Source organism: Catharus ustulatus, chromosome 1 (genome assembly GCF_009819885.2).
Source record: "Catharus ustulatus isolate bCatUst1 chromosome 1, bCatUst1.pri.v2, whole genome shotgun sequence".
Taxonomy (NCBI): domain Eukaryota; kingdom Metazoa; phylum Chordata; class Aves; order Passeriformes; family Turdidae; genus Catharus; species Catharus ustulatus.
Genome location: NC_046221.1, coordinates 40091495 through 40103012, shown reverse-complemented (window position 1 = coordinate 40103012; position 11518 = coordinate 40091495). Strand labels below are relative to the sequence as shown.

At 42.0% G+C, this 11518-nt stretch overlaps 1 long non-coding RNA gene across 1 annotated transcript; it reads left to right on the top strand.

Moving 5' to 3' along the window:
* Positions 1-5082: 5082 nt before the first annotated feature.
* On the top strand, positions 5083-10891 carry LOC116992718. The gene is made up of 2 exons (XR_004417098.1): positions 5083-5135; positions 5530-10891. It is a non-coding gene; the product is annotated as an uncharacterized LOC116992718 (long non-coding RNA).
* Positions 10892-11518: the final 627 nt, after the last annotated feature.

Below are 11518 nucleotides of genomic sequence, written 5' to 3'. Positions count from 1 at the left end.
AGAGTTATGAAATGACAGCACCAATTTCGTTCATCACCAGTTTGGACTGCCAGCTATCAGTAGTTATTGACCTAACCTGCTTGTGTACTACTCTATTTAAACAATTCTTTACTCATTAAATGGGTCATTTAACATGGGCAGAAAATAGAATCAAACACAAGGAGTGGCTGTGCTTTGCTTCTGTCTTCCCATTAGAGAGGACTCTGTTCCCTACTGGGTCCCAGTGTGAATGAACAAAGTCTTCTCTTAAGAGAAACTGATTCCTTACTCACTAGCAAAACAGTGGAGCTTAGAATTAGTTTCTGCTAAAAGGCTTTCCTCCTTACTGTTCTTGCAGGACTTTATAAGAAGAAATATATCTATAAATATTTCGCTTAAAAGGGGATGCCATATGGACTTCTGCCATGTGGGCATTCAGAACATGTATGACAGAATATTACTACAGAAGAATTCTTGAATAAAATCACCATTTCAACCACCACATGCTTAATATTGATTATAAACCAACAAGGCCCCCTAACAGAACGATAGCAATGGAAATTTTCAGTGTGCTTTGGATCAGAAAGAAGTAATGAAATTGCTTTATACATTCCTACTGGAAATGTCACAAACCCACATTTCTTTACTATCTGAAGTCCATATTTTGACACATGAAGAGCTCTGCTTTCCTGAAGGTGCAACAAACCAGATCACTTAGGGGTTTAGTTAGTCTCTTAATATCATCTCTTGCAGATTTCATTGGGGATGACATGAAAAGGTAACTAGAAAGGTGAGAGGGAGGCTTGTTAGGCTGAAGACAAAAGCAATGGCCAAGGCAGAGCTGTGTCAGGACAGGAGCTGTCCAGGCAGCCCACGTTTACTGGATGAGAGCCACTGCACAGCTGAGGCCTTTTCCCTTTCCAATTTTTGCAATTCTTAAGCCTATGTTCTTTCAGTAACAATACCAGAAAAGTCCATTAAGCGAGCTGCACATTTGTCTGTTCCTTTATTTCTTCTTGGCGGATAAATCTTTTCATATGGTAAGTTGGCTGAGGTAAAGCTCATGGCAGCAACTTTGTTCCAGGTGAACATTATTAGATATTTCTCTCACAAGATAACTGCTGGCTTAGAGATAACTAATTTACTCCTAGCTCCAGTATACACTATGTGGTGATCTCACCTATGACTGGTCAGCACATGATCTTAGCAAGCTAGAGTGCATCTTTTTCCATATAAACACCGGCTTAATTTTTTTGCTAGTGTACAAAAGGGCACTTGAACTTGTTCAAGAATATTTTTTCTGTCATGCATAATTTTTCTATTATTTGTTGTTACATTAATTTTCCAGAGTGTGTATCAGCACAGTCTAAAAACAATCATTAGAGGAAAACTGAATAGCAAAAAAATACTGATATAAACTACATATTTCACAGAAGCATTTTATATTCTCTGTTCTGATGTATTTTGTTGTATCTTGATGAAATGTTTTATATCAAGGAAAGAAATTAAAATCAATACAGCTTTATATCTAGGTGCAGCACGCACAGATAAAGCATAAGTGAAATGAGATAAAATATTCTGCTTGATGATTAACATTGAATAAGGTTGTACTGAACAAAAAGATGCCAGAGCTTTTCATATGAATGTGTATCAACAAAAAATGAGTGCAAAGCAGTAAATGTTTTGGGATTGTTACTGATACAGCATCAGAAAAGTTTAGGCAGCCAATACTAGACTAGCTCAATGAGCAGTATGCTGAAATTTTATTCAACTAGAGACTTAGATCTTCAGTATCCACTCAGACATGTAAAATCATCTGGAAAGGTGAGTTTAAGGACTCCTGAGCAGTAAACATAGGGTTAACAACAATAATATGCAAAAAATAATTGCAACAAGAAACCTAAAATTCAAATATTGCTTTAGAATGCAAAAGAGTGCAAGAGATGAGTCAGTCTCAATACCTTGGCAGTAATATGCAAGCCAGTGGGGATATCCAGAATGAAATCATGTCACAAATTGGCAAGGCAGCAGCTGCATTTATCTGCTTTAAGAAGATTCAGTCCTTGAAAATCTACAACTTAAAGAACAAGCTGAATATTCAATTCGTGTTATTTTCAACTGAACAGATGGATGGGAAAGCTGAAAATCTACCAGAAATACAGGCACTCATCTAGGAAGTCTGATAAAACACTCAGAGAACTTAAACTTAGAAAAATAGTAATTTTTAATAAGTGAATTTCTAACAATTTTTCCAAAAATTGTGTGTATTATCAGATATTAACAGCAACAACAACAAAAAAAATAGCTGTATCTGTGATACATGTTGGTAATAAACATGAAGAATGGGCTGGGTAAAAGTCCATACAGAAGTGTAAGCAAAAAGGGAGAGCTAAAAGGACACCTTGTGCTGAACACTCTGAAGGACTCCCCACCATGAAGATAATAAAAGTTGCTGCATGTGCAGCCCCCCTGGCTGCTGCCAGGAGGCTCCTGGTGGCCCCCACCAAGCACAGCTCTGGCCAGCCTCCCCTTGTCCCCCTCCCACAGCAAGGGCTCCCAGAGCAAGAGGAAGCCCTGGGTGGCTGCTTCTAAACTGAGGAACAGCCACCATCTCAGAAAATACCTGCCTTTTACATGAGCTTCTATGAAATTCAAGTCATGAAACTGAGGATATTTGTGAATTTGCTGTTTGTACGATGCAGCAAAGCAGGGGCCACTGTGCTGGATGGAAGGATAAAAGCACTGCAATTACTCAAATAAACTAGAACAATGCCTGGGTGCATCAAGCAGCTGCTTCACCTGGTTGCACTGTCTGCTTGGGAGTTTTTCCAGTAGATTCACCCTACTCAAAATTTTAAGGGAAAAATCTGCAGGAGAAGATATCCCTTTTTTTGTATGCAAGTACAGAAAGACAGTTCTAGTAATTTTTAGTTGTACACTCAAAAAATAGTGTGATGTGATAGTGTAGTAGGAAGCATGAATAGCAAAGTCACAGACCCTGCTTCAGACATTGTTTTTCATTACACTGGGCCTTGTCTACTCTAACATGCTTCCCAGTTCTTCTCAGCTCCAGTCAATTATGTCTTCCTACCTGGTACTTTAGCAAAGAGAAAAATAAAACCACATCAATAATACAGTTTAGATCCATTCTTTTGCTGCTGGATGGAACTAAAGAAACCCAGGAACTTAAAATGTATCTCAGGAAAGGTCTTTTTCCTAATGGTCACTGTCTCTCCTTGTGCTCTGTCTACAGTACCCCTATCAAACAGCCAGCTTGTTTTCCTTGACCTGCTATGTTAAGGTGAAGTTTCTGTCCTGACTTGCCTTCACCTTGCTCTTTTGTCATCAATTTTATTTTATTGTCATCATTCCCCTCACCTTCTCTCATTAATAAAGCATGAAACAGCATATTTTGTTGGTTTATTACAGTCTTAGCCTGCAGACCTCCTTCTATACAGAGCAATTGGACTTATAGGACATCTTATATATCCTTGCTAGCTGAAAATCTCTAAGTTTGTATAAAAATGAGTAAAGGTAATCCAGTTCATCAGCCCTAAATATTTTAAAGTACTTTTCTTTTTTCTCTAGAGTAAGAATGGTCCTTCTTTAGGTCTCCAGAATACATTGAAACTTTTCTAGAGCTGATCATTACAGTGGGTTCTGAATTTGATAGGTCCACAAACATGATATGGATAGACCCTCTGGCAGTGTGTTGCCAGGACTCAGGACCAAATTCATGTTTGTTTAAATACGTAGCACGTTTCACCTGGCTTATGAGGATTTGTACTTTTTTGAGTACAAAATACACTTCTTCTGTGAAGACTTGAAGACACTGAACCGTGTATAGAAGTTATATTTTAATGTATTTCAGTACATTGTATTAAATAGCTACTCTATTATTCAAAAAGAAGACCCCAACTGACTTTGTAGGATTGCAATTCACTGGCAATATCTTCTAAATATAAGCTGAGCAGAAACATGATGTAGAAAGCACTGATACCCAGTCAGCACGTGCTATCCCATTTTCAGAGTAGAATCACGTTAGAGAGTAGCTGTGTTCTAGAAGCTTAAATACTGACTAGGATGGAGCTTTAATCCTGTTACTGCCTTTGAACCGCTCTCCTGTCTCAGCTGCGATATTATGAGGCTGTCTAGTCAAATTAATTGCATCCCCTAGTAGGAGTCATGTAGGTGCTACTCTTATTTCTACATTTGTAATGCAGGCAGCACTGTTATACCTAAACCACATCTTTGCATCATTTTCTTTCCTTCCATACCTTATCACATTGAAAAGTTGCGGGTAGAGATGTGAAAAAAAAACCAAACAAACAAACAAAAAAACCCAACAACACACAAGACATTGAAAACCTGTAAGTGAAAAGGTAGTCTATTTTAGCAGCTACGTAGGTCAGCCTCCACACCTGGCCACTGGTGCGAAGGAAAAAAAATTAAAACTAAATATAAAATAATTTTTTAAACCCACAACAAATAAACTTTGCAATCCGTAAGACAGACGGTGCCCAGTGTCCACGAGGTGCTTGCAAAACCACCTCCACGAGCCCGGGCGCTGGCAGCGGCCGCTCTTACGCAACCGCTGCTGCCTGCGGGGCGGCTCTGCGGAGCGGGGCTCGGCGCCGAGCCGGGCGATGGCCCCGAGCGCTGCCTCGGCTCCGCGCCGCTAACCACACACCGCCCGCACCGCCCGCACCGCCGCAATTAACACCGTTCGTCCGCCCGCAGTTCTGGCCGTGCAGAAAGCGCGCATTCCCGCGGAGAGCAGGCGTGGTGGGGCCTCTCTCTGCCGAGCGACAGGGACACTGTGGGTCTCGTGTCCGGCCAAGCCGGCAGAAGCGCTCAGGAGAGGCGTGAGGAGCTCCGGGACTCTGCGCTGTCCCCGCCGCCGTGCCCAGCGCTCCGCGCCATCTCGGCGCTCAGCTCCGCAGCGCTGCCCTCTCCCTCTCCCTCACCCTCTCCCTCTCCCTCTCCCGGCCGTCTCCCTCCGCAGGGAGAGCCGCCTGACCGGCCCCTCCAGCCCCCCCGGCCCCGCGTCCCGCAGCCGCCCCCCCGCGGGGTCAGCCGGGGACAGCGCCCGCCTCCCGCCGCAGGAAGCGCCGCAGCCGCCCCGGCGCTTCCCGCTCGGCGCTCGCCTGTGGCAGGTGAGACTCGCCGCGTCCCTCCCCGCTCCCCCGGGGGCCGCCCCGCACGCTCTCCCCGCCGGCCCACGGGACGGGGCTGGTGGGAGCTGTCCCGGGCCGGCAGGGGGGGCAGCCCGAGCAGGCGGGAACCGGGCGGGGATCCGGGCCGCGCTGCGGGCCGGCGCTGGGCCGGGGCGGCCGCGCTCCGGCGGGGATGCAGAGGCGCCGGGCGGGAGCGGCGCCGCCGGCCGCCCCCGCAGCCCGGGCCCGGCTGAGGCCCCGGTGTGCCGCTCCCTCCCTTCCCAGCCCTGCTGGGGCTCCCCTGCCGGCCTCGGGCCCCCCGCGCCGGCGAGCACCGGGCTGGAGCTGCGAGGGCAGCGTGTCTGAGCGTCCCCCGGCCCTGCGTTTTTGCCAGACGTGTTTACTGGCTACACGGGAAGAAAATAAGCTCCAGGAAGGGCTACGTCGCGTTTGCTGCTTCTGGAGAGTTCATTCCACCCCTGGGAACTGCTCAGAGCTCGCAGGAGGGGCCGGGCTGCTCCGTAGGGAATTCAGGCGCTTTCCCTCGCGGCGCGTGTGGGAGCGCTGAGCTCAGCTGGGACGGCAGCATGGGAGATAGCTGGGAAACCCTGGGGAGCTCGGGTCACAGATGGCAGCGGCCGCGTGTTACCATTCCAGACTGCGCTCCGTGACCAGCTGACAAATTGAAACAAGTTGTGAGAACCTCTCTGCGAATGTAGGAAGGCTGTTTGTTAACCGTACTTGTGACTACAAAGGAGCATGAACCAGATTGTTTTGTTGTTCTTATATTTTTTAACGGGTGCTACTGACCTCCTACTCGAGTGAAGTCAATATCCCTCATGGAAAAAAAATCCATAGAGTTGCATAGGGTGATCTGTGGGATGCTTCTGTGGGAGTGATGTAAACAAACTAACACAGAGTATTATATGGAAAATAAAATATGGAGTAACTTAAGCCCTGCAGCAACAGGTGGCAGAGCTGAGGAGAAGAGAGTGCAAGTCCCGGCTCTCTGTCCTGCACCTCTGTCATAGTGCAATCTTTATCTGTTAGGGGTAGGGCTTTGTCTCACCAAAACAGTGGCTAAACGTGTAGCGAAGCAGGAGGATGCTCTGCTGGGTCATGCAGCATGGAGCAGTTGTGCCCTGGGGCCATGGAGGCAGTGAAAAGTGGAAAAAGCCTCAGCAAAAAGCAGGCACCTACAGAACATACACGATAATCAAATCACAGTTCTTTCCCCCGTTAAAAATTTTTCCTTCCTCCCAGAAAGTATACCTGAAAGAAAATGCTGCAGGGTACTGAAGCACTAAACCAGTGGCAAAGGAAAACAGAATGATACTGTGTATCATTAAAAAAAGTTAATATAGTCAATTTATGCAGGCAAAGTTGCCAAAAGGGGTAAGGCTTGCTTAAGAATTTAAAGCACAACAGCATGCTTGGCTACAAAAGTTTAAGGTCTTGGCCTTCCTCATTGAATCAATAAACATAAACTGAAAATAGACAGATTCTAATATAAATTTATACTGAGCAGTTGAGATAAAACTTGAACGGAATAAATGAGAAGGCATTGTTTGGAAAAAAGGCTTGGGAAATGGTATCAGGATTTATAAGGGAAATGAAGAAAGACATATTGTCTGAGATTTAGAAAGGAAATCTCTTAAAAAATGAAGCCTAGCAGAAAGAAAGAAAGGGAACCTGCTAATACAACAATACTTTGTTTTCATGGAAAAAGTAGCAATGAAAAAGTTTTGAGAAAGAAAGGGCTGGGGAAAAAAGTTATATCAAAAGAAATGTTGATGATAATGATGGAAACATCCTATTAAAAAGAAATTGAAGTGCTCCAGGTGACAAACATTTTCAGAAAGTAATATTGGAGTAAGTGACTAGCTTAAGAGAAACAAACAAAAAGGACATGGGGTAGTATTTCTCAGAAAGAAGCTGAAATACAGGAGATAAATTCCATTAATTTCCATCACACAAATTGTCACCATCTGGAGATCAACCTGACTAATACACAAAAAGAGAGAGGTAGCTTACAGAAAAATTGTGAAAAAGTATTAGGAATAGAGAGTGGGGAACAGAGCATAAGCAGATAGCTGAACTGCTACAGGCATTTCTGCAGATTTTTATGTGAGAGGGAAGGATGCCACACTGCTGTCCTAGGGAATTGTGAGCTCATTTTGCTATGTGGATGGCAGATAAAACTAGAACCCCTAGAACTGAGATTTCACTGTTTATTTTCTTGGCACATAAAGATACTCTGGAGAAACCCGAGAAATTCTTGAATGTACAATGGGCTGCACTTCCAGAAAAAGGACTAAGCAGGAAAACAGCTGATATAGGATGATGTATCTGCCATGACAGGGGGATGTCAGAAGCAAGGCCAATAAGTTAAGGAGGATGACCCAAAACTCCCTTATGGGGCATTGGAAACCAAAGGTATTTACGGAAAATACAGATTTTTATATACACCTGAAAGAAAGACAAAAGATTGTGAGGTTATTACCTGGGAAGTATTACCAGCTAGAAGGGGCAACTGTGATAAGGTTCAGCCATTCATGTACAGCAGCACATACACAGCTATGAGGTACATTGTGTTACAGGATGTCCTGCAGACCCGGAACAGCCTAATAGCTATCCTGTACCAAGCTGGGCTTTCTAGGCCATGACAGACCAGCATTTTATGTAAAGAAAGGGGGTGACTAATTTCTTCATCTACCCAAAGGAAATGTAGCACTTTTAATGGGGTATTTAACACTGTAACAGGAAAAAACCCCAAAAACCCAACAAATCAAACCATTAATAAAAAGGAAGGAAAGCTTTTGTAGAAGGACAAATGTAACAATGTGGTGCATTTATGAGAATATAGACAGCTAAAGAAAAGGCATTACATAAATAAAATTATAGAGAAAAAACAGAGTAAAATTCCTGACCTTTCCAGGTCAACAAAGCAATTCAGCCCCATATGCAATCAGTCATAAATGATGACAGTCATTCTAACAAAAGATGTCTTCCATTAGGACACATCCTGACATAAACTTTACACTTAGGTCTGACCTTGGCTTCCTGAATATGGACCTATTTGTTTTTACTCTTTTTATGAAGTTCTTAATACTTCCATTGCAATTATTCCATTTGCATTTCAAAAAATGTGCTGCAGAGCGGAAAACAGTAATGTCATTCCTAATCAGTTCTGTCCCTACAAGTTTAGCAAAACATAAGCGAGAACACATGGAACCTATGAAACCTGAGGAACCTATGGAACTTAAGCTGAAAGACAGATAAAGATATGCAGGATCTTCCAAACATTTCCTGTTTTTATATTAATGGATTAATTAACCAATAATGGGAGGAAGAAAAGGATCCACACAAAGCTTTCAACATATTAGCTGAAATGTTGCACTTGTCTGACATGTTGTGGCTATAGTTCAAATGAGATATTGGGACTGCATGGTACTATCAGTTCTGTCCTCTTCCTTGGTGCATTAAGGTTTTAGCCATTGTTTTTGGAAAACAACAGAACACAAAAGCCACATGGTTACTTCAGAGAGGTGTTTTCCTTTAACGTTTCTAGAGTCAGGTGCAAGAGAAACCCTTGACTCTCTTCTGTATGACTAGGTCCTGGTGGTAAACCTTCATCAAAAACATGGTAAAGTAAAATAGCAGGAACTTTACCTGTCCTCCTGGTGAAGGTAAGGAGTTTTTTGTTAAGAGGTTTGATTTCTGAATGACAGGTAACTGTGTCAGGCATGAGTTGGGGGAATGTAATACTTGGTGTTGAGATAAAACTGCGGAAATCCTGTTTGTAAAACTGGCCAGCTGAAGATCAAATGACAAAGAAAACGGAGTAAGTAATATACATAGGAGGACTTTTAGAGGGTTCTGAGTCTCAAAATCATAATTCAAGAGTATTGGAGTGGAAAATGTTGCAAATAACTTTTATGACTTTGGCAAAAATATGTCATATAACACCACTTTCCTAATTTTGTTGGGATAATGACAGGTTAATAAAAAAGTAAAAGGAGACTATAAATAAGTAAGTAAATAAATAAATAAATGAATAAAATTAACCAAGTAAATAACTAAGTATGGTAAAGTAAGGACCAACATGTTATGAAATGGCAGAGTAGGTGTACATCTGGAACTGGAAACTCAGACACTATTTACTATATGTATGCACATTTTGTTCTCCTTTACTCTGGTCAGGTTATATGCATTTAAGTTCATTTATAGTGATGTTTAAAAAAAAAAATTAATTACTGGTCTTCACAGTAAGGATGAATGAGTTATTAACTGTTCTGAGATATTATAGGAGATGTACTTAGGATCCGGGATCTGTCCAGTCCTCTGGGATTTAGATGGAGGATCTCATTAGGTTCAGAGTCACTGCAGTAAGTCCAGAAATATACAGATGCTAAACAAAATGCAAAATCTTAAGTATTGTTTGCAGTTAATTAAAATGCTATTTTTGTTTGTTCTACCTCCCTCTGGCATCTTCAAGTCCTAATTAATTCTTAGCTGTGGGTGGTGGGATTAGGATTGGCAGCAAAACACACCTCAAACAGCCCACCAGCACCATAGGGCTGTACGTGCAGAAGTTCTGCCGAAGCAAAGATCACATTCTTGAGAAGTTAGATAAAGGTTGCTATTGTTCTTGCCGCCAAGATTATTTTTATCGCATTGTCAACATAGTTGTTAATGTACAAACATGCAGGTGAGATACAGAACACATGAAACTCATAAAAAAGGTGGAGATGTTGTACGCACGTGCAATTAGAGCACTGGAGATGAGATGTACATAAAAATGCTGAAGGGGAGCATGTGTTCGCTTGACAGATTAAGGAGCTGGCTGGCACTGCTCCTTGTGGTGAACTGCTCGGTGACATTTATGGCACTGATAAATAAAATTAGTGAGCAAATATCATTAATTGATGTAGTTCAAGGAGTGGCTGTTTGGCATGTTTCTATGGAGGTGGTAATTCAAGTGCATAACCAGAGCAACAGTGAGGGATTTTGAGTTTTGTTGGTTTTTTTTTTTCTTTTTCTATAATGTTCCAGTTGTTTCAGAGTACAATGAGATTTTTTGGCTTAGAAGTACTGCTGTAATTGGTTTCTGGGACTTTCTTGATTTGACCTAATTGGACATTTTGAAAGGTTGCCAAAGTACGGGGTAGGATTTTGCCAGTTTTCCATCAATGATTAATAAAGCTCATTTGGAGGATCAGTTAGAGTTTCAAAAATATTTTGCACCAGAATTATTATAAAAGCAATGAATTCTCTTTTATTAATGGACATTTTTGATGTCGAATGATGAAAAACAGTGCTACAGTGAGCAGTAAATGTACTTTTTTCGGAGAGGATTACCTCCCTTCAGGTTATTATTATATTATTTCAGGAATTTTATAATCAGGGTGGGAAAGCACTTTAATTCTGGTTTGTAGTGATACTTTTGGCAAAATTCAAATTGTTGTTTTTAAAAAATTATTAGACTATTAAAAAGTGGTTTAAACAGGTAAGATTTCCTGAAAAATTTATTTCCTTTTCACAGTGCTTGAAGTTAAGAAGCAGCTTTCTAAAGGTCTTTAGAAAGAATAAGTAACTGCTAACTGCTCTTGGTGTGTCTGAAGACCTAGTGAATTTAAAGAAATGAAGTGATATGTTTGGAGGAAGTAAGAGCAAGTAGTGTATGCCATCATCAGTTTCTAATCATCCCAGCTCCTCCCCAAGTTCTTGTTTTCATAAAGATAATTTAAAAACAACATGCAAGTGGTTCAGCCTGTCTCTGTGCATTTATAATTTGTTTATTTCCCTGGTACACAAGTATAGATGTGGATTGTTTTTTCTACAGTCAGAGGACTGACTAGGGTGGATAAGTTAACAAGCAGGAGGTTCCTGCATGTTGGAATTAGCAACTTATCTGTCTCATCCATTTCTTGTTTGTTCATGTTTTGCTCATTCAGTTGTATCCTAAAGAAATGAGATACCCAGCTATTACGGTAATGCCAGTTTCTAATTTGTTCCAGGAGTTCATAGCCGTGGGTCTAAGCGCATCAGGAAGGACCTGTAGGTGTTTCCACACTACTTGTTATTGCATTTGGGTCATAAGTAAGTTTTTAATCTTAATGTTATTGGGTTTCAGCTGACCGGGTATCTAAAAAAAGTGTAGCACTGCTATGCTATGCTATGCTATGCATAGTTATGCCATGAGTTGCTATACTTACTCTTTATAAGTCAAGCAAGAGCTTTTACTGAGGCACTTCCCTCTGTAAAGCTTTATGCACACCAGGTAACACTGCCAGTCTGCTGCAGTGCTTGAAGGTCACTTGAAAAACCAGAGTTTTGATTAAAGTAGGACTCGTCTTCCTCCTTCTTCTTTCCTACAGGGA